General features: G+C 38.1%; 1 protein-coding gene across 1 annotated transcript in view; it reads left to right on the top strand.

Annotated features, from left to right (window-relative positions):
- The first annotated feature begins 4,793 nt into the window (after nucleotides 1–4,793).
- LOC137278459 (cytosolic carboxypeptidase 1-like) overlaps nucleotides 4,794–12,394 on the top strand; it is a 43,016-nt gene continuing 35,415 nt past the window's right edge. Inside the window, exon 1 of the mRNA XM_067810789.1 lies at nucleotides 4,794–4,876. The gene's annotated coding sequence lies outside the window, so the exon portion shown is untranslated. The remainder of the gene's footprint in view (nucleotides 4,877–12,394) is intronic.

Raw genomic sequence — 12,394 nt, 5'->3', positions numbered from 1 at the left:
TATTTCTTTCTATGTCTCCGTTTGTGGACCTACACAGCCTACATTGTTCATTGTCGCATGGCACCCACTGCACGTTCTTCATTGTTACGTGACATCATTGTCGATTGACATCCATCGAGCGTTCTTGACAGTCGACTGGATATCCAGCGCACGTTCTTCATTGTTAGAAGGCATCAGTCGCGCGTTCTTCATAGTCAAGTGACACCACTCGCACGTTCTTCATTGTCAAGTGACATCACTCGCACATACTTCATTGTCAAGTGACATCACTCGCACGTTCTTCATTGTTACGAGGCATCAGTCGCGCGTTCTTCATAGTCAAGTGACATCACTCGCACATTCTTCATTGTTACGAGGCATCACTCGCGCGTTCTTCATAGTCAAGTGACATCACTCGCACGTTCTCCATAGTCAAGTGACATCACTCACACGTTATTCATTGTCAAGTGACATGACTCGCACGCTCTTCAATGTTACGTGGCATCCATCGAACGTTTCTTTTTTCTCGATTGACACTCGTTACCCTTTCAAAAATGTCAGGTATCATCAAATTTACCATAGCCTAAAGGTCGAATAACATTTTACAGAAACTGTACCCCGTAATCCATCCTGTAATCCACCCTGTCTCTTCTATAATTATTTCCACAACTACGCGTACAATAACTCTGATCAGAATTACCGGTAACGCACTTGACATCGAACGATACGACTAATTGGTTGTGAGGGTCAGAGTGGGTATACACGCACAAATTCCATAGGTTCGCCCAATACTAATTCTACAGACTGATGTATGTAGGTGGAATATGCCTTGTTAAAGAATTACACGAACATCTGCGAAAAAAAAGGAAAACAGATCAATCCAGAATAAGTCTAACTGAGTTAACCGCCTTCAGCTATACCCCAGGAACATCACGTACAACAGGGGACACAAGAAATGGACTTCACACATTGAACACGCGTGTGTGGCGAGTCGAACTCGGGTCTTCGCCGCGAAAGCTTTAACCATTAGGCTATCCCACCGACCGCTGAGCAGAATGAATGAATGTATATATAAACGAACGAACGAACAAATGCCTGGTAATTCGGTCTGGGACTAAAGATCCAGTGTACTAAGATGCATGTCGTAAAATCTTTGTAAATCTGGATTTCTCTGTCCCCGATGTATGTTAGTTTAATGATAAAGTTGTAACAGTACTTTCTTGCTCGTACATCAAGCACACATGCTGCATACTCTAGTAACACTATAACACACTGGTCATTGAACATTCCTCTGACTTGGTCATACCTTACCTGTATTAACCGGACATAACCTTCCGAGATTAGTGGACAATAGGTCATTTCGTGATTCCCTTCATGTTGTGATGACATGTGTACTTAATCGTGATGAGGAAATGGTCCGTGCTATTCGTCAGCATTTGTAATACACGTACTGTTCGCGATATAACGCTATCTTAAATGTCGCATCCAGTCACACAGATTACCATATCCTGTTTGGTGAGTGTGGGGGGTCTGTTAATATTGACATTGTTTTTACACCTGATAATACCTTTAAAAAACTACTGTCAACTGGACACTTCACAACTAATACCTCACACCGTCTGAAAATACTCGTCGGTCCGATAATAAACGAGATACTAATGGTGTCGACTCTACTTGTCATATTCAGCCTTATCAAAGGCGGTAGGGTAGCCCAGTGGATAAAGCGTTCGCTCGTCACCGCATTATTGCTGGAATATTGCTAAGAACGTTGTATATCTATACTCACTCAGCCTTATCAAGCTGACTCGCTTATCCAGTTTTCGCCGTTCGGGGACAGGTGTAAGGAGGGAGATATCATGACGCTTCAGTTAAAATGATCAGCATAATTTGAATAGTTCTGTTTCAGGTCGCAATAGATTCATGTATAGACACAGGGATCCCACAATATGATGACACAAACACGGAGTTTCCACAAACCGTTTCAGCTTTATAATTTACCTTTACAAAAAGTCGAATAAAGAGACTCAATGATATATTTCAAAAAGTAATATCATCACCCTTTATACTGGTTAAGCGCAACCCTGATTCATTTTATTTTAAATCTAAAACAGCGAAGATGAATTATAAAGAGGGTGCATATAAGCATCGGTCACAATAAAGATTTGCTATTCATAGAAAACAGGGAATTAAATGCTAGAGAATAGACACAGACTCTGGTTCTTGAACAGTTTTTGATGCTGATCCCATGTTCAACATCAGTACTATTTCGTATGTAATTCGTTGGATGTATAGCGTGTAAACAGACATATTGTGCAGTGTGCTCTGTGTCGATCGATCGATCGATCGATCGATCGAGAGAGAGAGAGAGAGAGAGAGAGAGAGAGAGAGAGAGAGAGAAAGAGAGAGAGCTCGAGCTCATCTGTGTAGATGGATGTTTAATGTGTTGTTTGGAGTGTGTGTTCCAGCTGCAGACGCGATCATTTACGTCATGACGTCCATCACCATGTCGAACTGTTGCTGGACACTATGTTAATCAGATCGAAGGAGAAATAACTTCATTAATTTGATTTATTGCTTCGGCAATTAGTTCATTTCACACAGAGCCTATAAACCCGAGGTTACGTTAGAGCTTGTGCAAGGAGAGACACGGGCGTCTTCGCCTTTACATGGAAGTGAAATCATCATCGCTGCGAGCCGATTTTAGCTCAAACCAACCTCTTTGACGGACAATGTAACCTCGTGACGATGATAGTGATAAAACATATCTTATACTTAAGGTTTTTTCTGAGTGAGTGAATATGGTTTACGCCGTTTTTAGAAATATCCTAGCAATGTCACGGCGGGGGACTCCGCAGATGGGGTTCCCACATTATACCCTTGGGAAGAATCGCCGTGTCCAGCGAACGCTTATACCACCAGGCCCCGATTTCTTGAAACAAACTTAAGTTTTTACTCAAATCCCAAACAGAGTTTCACAGTCTGAAACAGCTGAATTTTAACTCAACTGCATTTTGGTCATATAAAACCCAAACAAATTAAATAATCTTTTCACAAAACTCAAATTGTTTCCTACACTTTGAGTTTTGTGCCGATTTTAGTTCATTCTGAGAAATGCGTTTTCTCAGTTTTGTGTAAAATCTCAGACTTAAGTCAAAACTCAGACTTAAGTTTGTTACGAGAAATCGGGGCCCGGTATCCCAACACCCTGTTGTTTATGCGTTCAATACAAAACATGCAAGTTTCCAATACGATCATGGTATATTCTCTACAATATTTTGAGAAAGGTTTGCCTTCAGGGGAAAACAAATACATACACACTCCACACTGTCTCAAGATAAACTGCTTTTCCGGTTGACCTTCGAATACCAATTATTACTGAGTCTTAACACGGTTTTATTTGACAATCTAACTTCTCAAACCTTGTGTTGACATGTTTGTACTACCAGCACTTTGAGAAGCTGTGTTATGTGGAAGGTAGCAAATGAAGTTTTTCCTTTTAAACAAGTGCATTTATCGGAACACATAAACTTAATAGTCACTTAAAATGTCAATAAATGCAATAACAATAGCTTACATGAATTACTTACCTTACCTACGACGATTCTGAGTATAATACGTAAGTTATACAGTTGGTAGACATGGTTCATGTACGTTATCCGAATAGTCCGAATTACTTACTTGTCTCCCTTTAGTGATTACTTGTATCTGGTTTTGATTACAATATATAAATCATGCAGTTTCTATGGTAAATATGTTTATATTGTCCGAACAGTCTATCGCAGCTATATTGTTACTAGGGTGATTAAATTCTTCAGTGGGTCCAGACTGTGTATTCGAAAAGGATGGAAAGATAGGATGGTGTAGGCAAAGGCAAGATTACCGGAAATATGAATGATTAATTATGTAGTTGTCAATAAACATTTTTTATTCCAATTTGGATAAACGATGTCTATCGAAATATCATCCTCGATATCTCCAGGGTATACGTTCCGATAGGCCTCCACTATCGGAAAGTATACCCGATGTGGATGTCGAAGTATTTGCTTGTGGGAAAAACAAAACAAAACAACAACAAAAAAAACCCCCAAAAACATTATAACTGAATGTCTAACAGTACATTAGTCACGTTTTTGAGTATTTGTCAAATAAAGTGAGTTATGAATTACGTTTGCATAATATCTGAGAAAGGAATACACCAATCAACACTTTCAGATACATGTCAGCAAAACCAGTTCCTGACTGAATGTACACAGATTCATGTCTAACAGATCTTGTATGAGCAACTGACAGCTCAGATCTAGTAGTTATAATTTGTATGTGCTGGCTATGTAATTATTCTTATCATTTTACTCCAGGAATATGCCTACTATTTTGAATGTGTTTGTGCTGGTTATGTTAATATATTATTTTACTCCAAGAATAGACTTACTAGTTTTGAATTTGTTTCGATATATCACAGGGTTAAACATGTTTTTTGTGACTAGCGTTACTGATCAGTAAAGATGTTGTAATGTAATTCAAATTGTCAGCACAGCTGTACTGTCCATATAATCTCTCTTTGCGCTCTTTTCACTAACAGACTTTCGTGAAATTATGAAATTAGACCACAAATTATAACAAATTCAATACAATTCATTTGCAAGTTCCCTTCGTGGAGTAGTGTCGCTGCGAGCAAGTCTAGATTGCCACCTCACCGGCTAAGGGGGGGTTACTCTTAGTCTTACTCACAGTAAACGGGGATTCTCTCGACCTTGCGACATGTCAGTTCGCTTGTCTAACGTTATAGAGACAAATCCAAGTTTATTGCGCCCTCTACAGTCGTGTGGAGCTGTTTACATGCCCGTCAGCGTAGTCAAGACGGGTTTTAGAGAATACAGCCTAAATCAACAGTATCTCTGTAAGTCATATTCTTCCTGTTAAATAGTGTTATTGATGCAGATAATGCGAAATAACGCACAATAATGCTTATTTGTCTAATGAACGACACACCACGCTCATAGACAGTTGACAGTTCTGGGGCTGTGCTGTTGTAGGTAGAAAAAGATTGGTCACTTGCCGCTGCCAAAAAAAGCTCTTGATCAATTCAAATAAAACATACGTGTTCATAGATGCTCTGTCTAATTTGACTAAACTGATTGTCAGGAAAGGGCGATCTACGGCTGGTACTGAACCAATGCCTCCAAATGACTGACGTTCGATGTGTGTTAAAACGCCTATAATCTAAATATTTAGTAGGTCCATTTAGTGATATCAAGGTTCTGTTAACATCAGATTCACAGATTTCCAGATTAAGGAATCCCGTCAATAGGGTATATTAATTTAGATACATACATTCGTTCAGAATGAGATCTTCCAGAATGCAGAGATTTCTGATTAACAAGGTCTGTCCTATGGAGGTTTCACAGTATCCTTAATCCAAATATGTTTTTTATTTGTATTACATTCTTCTCTAACTTCAGATGTCCCACAATGACTCACCAAACAGTTTTCTCATTAATTTTTTCCACCCAAAAAGGAAACACTGAAAATGTTTAGCCAATCTTTTCATTATTCATCTAGACATCTAGAAGAGGCGTTGGCTGAAATGAAACCCCAGCCCCACAAAATGTCACAAATTTCCAATGGTGAAAATGTCATCACTCAAAACAGTTACTGACTGTGAGGTTAAAATGGGGTTTCTAGTAAACCATAACAGTAGAAACTATTTATGTAGTACCAGGTGAGTCTAAGCACACAGTGGTGGGCGTGTGGTCCTTAACTTGAAGTTAAGCTCTGTCTCTGCAAGGTTGAGTGCAGACAGTCCTTAGATGGGTGTCTGTGTTTGGAAGCCTGACTCCTGCGAGTTTCTAGGACTTTGGTCCTGCCCCCACAACAAAGCACATGCGGCACATTTTGCCTCACCTTACTCAAGTGAGTTTGTTCAAAAGTGCCACTGATCATCCCAGCAGACAATGGGTACCCAGTGGGATAGGTTGTGACTAATAACCTAGCACTTCACAGGCAGCTTGGATTATTCAGGGTAATAATGTGTTAGCAATTTGGGCATGCACTAGTGTGTGGAAAAGGTGTGGTATAAATAGCCATTATTATTGTAAGCATGGTAAGCATGCCGTACATCTCAACACACATGCAGTTATATTTGACTGAAGGAAGAGAGTTTTTATGGATGCCAACTTCTTTATTATGAGGAACACTGTGTTAACTATGTTACTCTCTGTACAGATTATTGCTTACCTATGTTGTCTCTCTTTAGAACACACTGCCACAAAAATTTCAAACTGGTCACCATTCCTTAGGTTATGATTTGTGATAATCTGTTTCTAAATACACCTACAAAATAATGCCATTTGAATTCATTGGTCATCAGGTATGCGTGATCAATCATATCTGCATACACAGTCATTGAATAAGTCCAATGATTTTGAGGGTTTTCTTTATCTGTTTAGTAAATAGCAGTGGCACATTTTATACAGGCTTTAGTCCATGAACACATTAACATTTTCAATATGTTCATTTTTTTCCAACATGTACTGGAATAATTTGATCATGCACACAGATTCCTTTTTATTTTTTAGTTTGAATTATTGTGCAAAGGAATGGAGATTATTAGGTCTATATTCACAGATGTTGCACGTGAATACTGTCATTCGAACACTCTCTATCTTCCTTTGGATGTGTTATGCACTCTGTTATATCTGTGCATGAGATTGGTGTGTATGAAGTTTCATGATTTACATAGGAATCTAGGAGGGTTGTTACTGCCAATTTCTCACTGAATCAATTTTTGGTGTTTTGATGCTACTGGTATGTCATTTCAGTTAAATCCCTGTGATTTGTATGATGATCATCTTCTAAATTCATCTAAATAAAAATGCTGAGTATTTCAAATCCTTTATTGATTCACAATTAGGTGTGTTGCGTAATATTTTATTCTCAGTATTGTTATCCGTTCAGTGGTGGTTCCCAATTTGTAACTATGTAAATAACCGAGAATCGGCCCGTAAAAGAGCTATGAGTACAACCAACAAACAGCACATGAATGTGATGTAACAACTGTATTAAAAATAACTAAGACCACAAATTATAACAAATTCAATACAATTCATTTGCAAGTTCCCTTCGTGGAGTAGTGTCGCTGCGAGCAAGTCTAGATTGCCAACTCACCGGCTAAGGGGGGGTTACTCTTAGTCTTACTCACAGTAAACGGGGATTCTCTCGACCTTGCGACATGTCAGTTCGCTTGTCTAACGTTATAGAGACAAATCCAAGTTTATTGCGCCCTCTACAGTCGTGTGGAGCTGTTTACATGCCCGTCAGCGTAGTCAAGACGGGTTTTAGAGAATACAGCCTAAATCAACAGTATCTCTGTAAGTCATATTCTTCCTGTTAAATAGTGTTATTGATGCAGATAATGCGAAATAACGCACAATAATGCTTATTTGTCTAATGAACGACACACCACGCTCATAGACAGTTGACAGTTCTGGGGCTGTGCTGTTGTAGGTAGAAAAAGATTGGTCACTTGCCGCTGCCAAAAAAAGCTCTTGATCAATTCAAATAAAACATACGTGTTCATAGATGCTCTGTCTAATTTGACTAAACTGATTGTCAGGAAAGGGCGATCTACGGCTGGTACTGAACCAATGCCTCCAAATGACTGACGTTCGATGTGTGTTAAAACGCCTATAATCTAAATATTTAGTAGGTCCATTTAGTGATATCAAGGTTCTGTTAACATCAGATTCACAGATTTCCAGATTAAGGAATCCCGTCAATAGGGTATATTAATTTAGATACATACATTCGTTCAGAATGAGATCTTCCAGAATGCAGAGATTTCTGATTAACAAGGTCTGTCCTATGGAGGTTTCACAGTATCCTTAATCCAAATATGTTTTTTATTTGTATTACATTCTTCTCTAACTTCAGATGTCCCACAATGACTCACCAAACAGTTTTCTCATTAATTTTTTCCACCCAAAAAGGAAACACTGAAAATGTTTAGCCAATCTTTTCATTATTCATCTAGACATCTAGAAGAGGCGTTGGCTGAAATGAAACCCCAGCCCCACAAAATGTCACAAATTTCCAATGGTGAAAATGTCATCACTCAAAACAGTTACTGACTGTGAGGTTAAAATGGGGTTTCTAGTAAACCATAACAGTAGAAACTATTTATGTAGTACCAGGTGAGTCTAAGCACACAGTGGTGGGCGTGTGGTCCTTAACTTGAAGTTAAGCTCTGTCTCTGCAAGGTTGAGTGCAGACAGTCCTTAGATGGGTGTCTGTGTTTGGAAGCCTGACTCCTGCGAGTTTCTAGGACTTTGGTCCTGCCCCCACAACAAAGCACATGCGGCACATTTTGCCTCACCTTACTCAAGTGAGTTTGTTCAAAAGTGCCACTGATCATCCCAGCAGACAATGGGTACCCAGTGGGATAGGTTGTGACTAATAACCTAGCACTTCACAGGCAGCTTGGATTATTCAGGGTAATAATGTGTTAGCAATTTGGGCATGCACTAGTGTGTGGAAAAGGTGTGGTATAAATAGCCATTATTATTGTAAGCATGGTAAGCATGCCGTACATCTCAACACACATGCAGTTATATTTGACTGAAGGAAGAGAGTTTTTATTCTCACTGAATCAATTTTTGGTGTTTTGATGCTACTGGTATGTCATTTCAGTTAAATCCCTGTGATTTGTATGATGATCATCTTCTAAATTCATCTAAATAAAAATGCTGAGTATTTGTTAGTAGTTGAGGTATGCAGTGACTTCAATTGAATGAAGTCATATATAGCTCTATTTGTTGAACAGTTTATTTTGAACAGGATGAAACTGCTGACATGTTTTTAGCTGTGAATGTTATGTCTATCACTTCACCAGGTCCCTTATTCTCAAACGTTCTTATCCTTAAGAATTCTTAAGTTTGTAATCAATGTGTTAGAATGGTCTTTAGAAGTTCATAAGGCTACGAATGTTCTGAGAATAGCTATCCTGGACAGACCAGGTAAACCAAAGGTCATTGCATGGGATAAAAGTGAAGTAGTTTACAAAGCTTGTTTATTTAACTGGAGGTCTATAGTACTGACATGTTTCTTCAGGTTTTCTTCCTGCAATATCAAGTGCTATTGAACATGTTGAATAATGCATATGTTAAGAAGATTTCACACAGGCCAGGTGATTGTTGATCGGGAATAGTGGAAGACGTTAGCAGTTATCATTAGTAACAGGTGGAAAGTTCTAATGCAAACATTAGGATAAGGAGATTCCGACATAACGGGTGTGGTAATGGTTGAGTGTAAATATGTTACTTAATGGTGAAAATTATCTATTGTGCATTGTACTGTGTTAATCATTGGACATGTTGGATGTAATATGGGTGATTAAAAGATTCTGATGTAACTTTGATGATACTGCGTAGTTGTGATATGATTAAATGAACTAATCAAAGATCAGAAGGTGAAAACAACAAGTTGATAATACATTTTAATAAATATGACACAAGCTGTTTTGCAAAGTTCAAATTCTGTTTTGTTTTCTGAGAGGGATTTTCATCTGCTTACTACTTAAAAAAGCACTTAAAGTATAAAACTGTGAGGCCAATGGTATTTTTAAAATGGGAGTTTAAATGAGTATTTATGTTTATTTTCATTAAGTGTGGCCTAGTGCTGCAGAACTCAATTTTACAAAATGGGATACAAGAACTGATGAATATTGATGATCAGTATGTTGGAATTACCAAGTGGCCAGTGCCCAACACTGGTAATACATGTGATAGTTGATTTTGTATATGTTTAATACTGAAACTCTTGGACTGTGTTCCTTTTGCTGTCCAGGTGTTATTTTATGTTTCCTATCTTCCTGTCGCCATGATTTTGTAAAATTTGGGGAAATTTCTGCTTTGATTTGCCCAAAAGTATTAAAACCTTTTGTACACTCATTAAAAACACAGATGAGTCTTCCTTTGATTTCCTCTTCAAATCTGGTTAGCTATTCTTGCAATGTTTGTAGCCTCTGAACTTCTAAAGTCCATTCTAATAGATTTTTTCACACTGGCTATGATTAAAGTTAAGAATACTTAGGGCTATGAACGTTTTGAAAATAAGGACCCAGTTTCCTAGCAAAGAAACTCAAACTTGAATTTATTTAAACTTGAATTTATTTATAGACAAGTTGTTACGTGAAGATATTGCAGTGCTTTATCAAATTGCTAAGTCTACCTGAGAGATGTGTACACTGATCTAGGAATTATTGAACAAGATGTACACTAGACAGTATGTTGAGTTGTGATGAGAAATAGCTGTCACCAGTCTAAGTAAGCTTAGTCTCAGTAATATTGGTTACACTCCTACACCCAGTCTACATCAGGTAACCTTTGAATGACCTATGACCATCCAGTAAAATGTGAGATGGATGAAAGTATTTAACCAATCAGACAACGGCTACTGTTTAGGGGTTTGGCAGGACTTACCAAATTCCCTGGGCACTGACACTGATCCCTCCAAAAACGAACATCCACATAAATCACAGATACTTGACCTGCAGTATATACGCTTGGGGTTTTCTGATGACATAGTTACCAAAAGTGCTTTATTCAGTGACTATTTACTCACTGTTTACAGTGCTGCAACATGCTAAATGTGCATCATCCAGAAGCGATCATATGGAAAATAGCATAATTTGGGTACAAATCTTTTTGAGGTAAAAAGCTCATGTCCACTTTCACGATTTGATAAGCTGTGTTCTGATTGGTCAGTCTCAGAGGTTATCTGATGTGATCTCCAACAAGTGTTTGTTAGACTCAGCAGAGGAGTGTAACAAATAATACTGAGACTAAGTTTACTTAGACTGGGCTGTCACCAGCAAATACTTGACCTGCATTGTTGAATGGCTTTTCCGAATCATTCAAGTTTGTTGATATTAATACAGACATGAAGGAATTTTTACTGTAAAATAGTCTCTGAAATGAACATATTTTATATATGAAACTGTTCATAATGATAAGTGTAATGGACAGAAGCCTTGAACTTAAATTTCTTCATTTTCACTGTGGTGTCTTGGGGAGTATTCAGGGACTCTCCCCATGAGTTACCCCTGTGAGAACTAATGGAAACTGTATACTTTAATATGTATTTTGTTGATCATGTATAACAGAATGTCTGTAAACGTCATAAACTTCCATGCAGGTGTACTGCGAACCTGTAAGATCGTCTGACAGAGCACTGACGACCTCAAAAATACTTCTGTGAAATTGTATCTGATAGATAAGCTGACCCCCTTCTGCAGACTGCTTTTTTAGGTCTTCAGAATTCAGCTTATAGATGGTAATATACAGTTTTGTTAAACACAAGTGGCAGCTAGAGTTCAGCTGATAATTACAAGCACTGTGTTCGCTTGTGAATTGAGCAGATTGGTACAGCCACTGAAACTGTGGAAATCTAGACTTGCCACGTAAGCTAGACTTACTTGGGCTTTCTTGAACTATATGTTTCATAATGTGTATAACATACCAGAGGGAACTTCAGATGTTTCAGAAAATACCTGCTTGCTTGTTAATTGTGAATGAAAATAAGATATGTTGGCTGAGAAGGTTAACTGATCTTTAATAACGGTCAATTAGCCAGATCTCTTCGACTGATTTACCCAAATGAACCTGAAGTAATGGTGGCTAGTAAGACTCCCACATGTTTCATTGCTCAGATCTACACATAAACTCTCCAAGAGACTGTATAGCAAGAGGAACCTGTTGGTATATTCATGTCAAATATTATCCCAGTGTGCTCAGCCATAGGTGTCCACAGTACACTTGTTCAAGGTACAATTAACCATAATTCTTCTATGAAGCTGTAAACCTGATCTATGATTCATGCTCAATAGTTGCGTGACTAACCCCACTACATTTAATGTTGCATCATAGTAACATCATAATGATAGAGATTCATATTCAGAGTCTCTAGTTATGTTCTTACAATGGACACAGGCATTTAGCAACTATGCCTTATGAATGTGGAAAGCATTTTGTAATTTTAACAAAACTGACACTATATAACTCTTTGAATTCACCAGATATTGTCTAAATGTGTTGATATGGACCCTTACTCAGCTGTTTTGTAAGAAGGTATTTGTCTTGTTTTTCTTTTGCCTGTCTGTCTCTTCCTTACACCTGAGACAATATATTGATATTTATGTCGGAGATGACATGCATGTGAAGAACATGAGTGGCCTCAGCCTGACTCCAGTGGACGTGCAAATGGACATTGCAAGTCATATATCATAGTGTTCTTGTCCCTATGAATTGCCAAATAACTCCATTTCAGTATCAGGACCATGTGCCATATTGTCATGTAAAAGATTATTTGTGATTCCAAGATATTTTGCAATTCAGTGTTCTCATGTGCCGACAAACAGACT

Source organism: Haliotis asinina, chromosome 3 (assembly GCF_037392515.1).
Source record: "Haliotis asinina isolate JCU_RB_2024 chromosome 3, JCU_Hal_asi_v2, whole genome shotgun sequence".
Taxonomy (NCBI): Eukaryota; Metazoa; Mollusca; class Gastropoda; order Lepetellida; family Haliotidae; genus Haliotis; species Haliotis asinina.
Note: the sequence above shows the minus strand (reverse complement) of the source record. Positions and strands in the feature narration are given on the sequence as shown.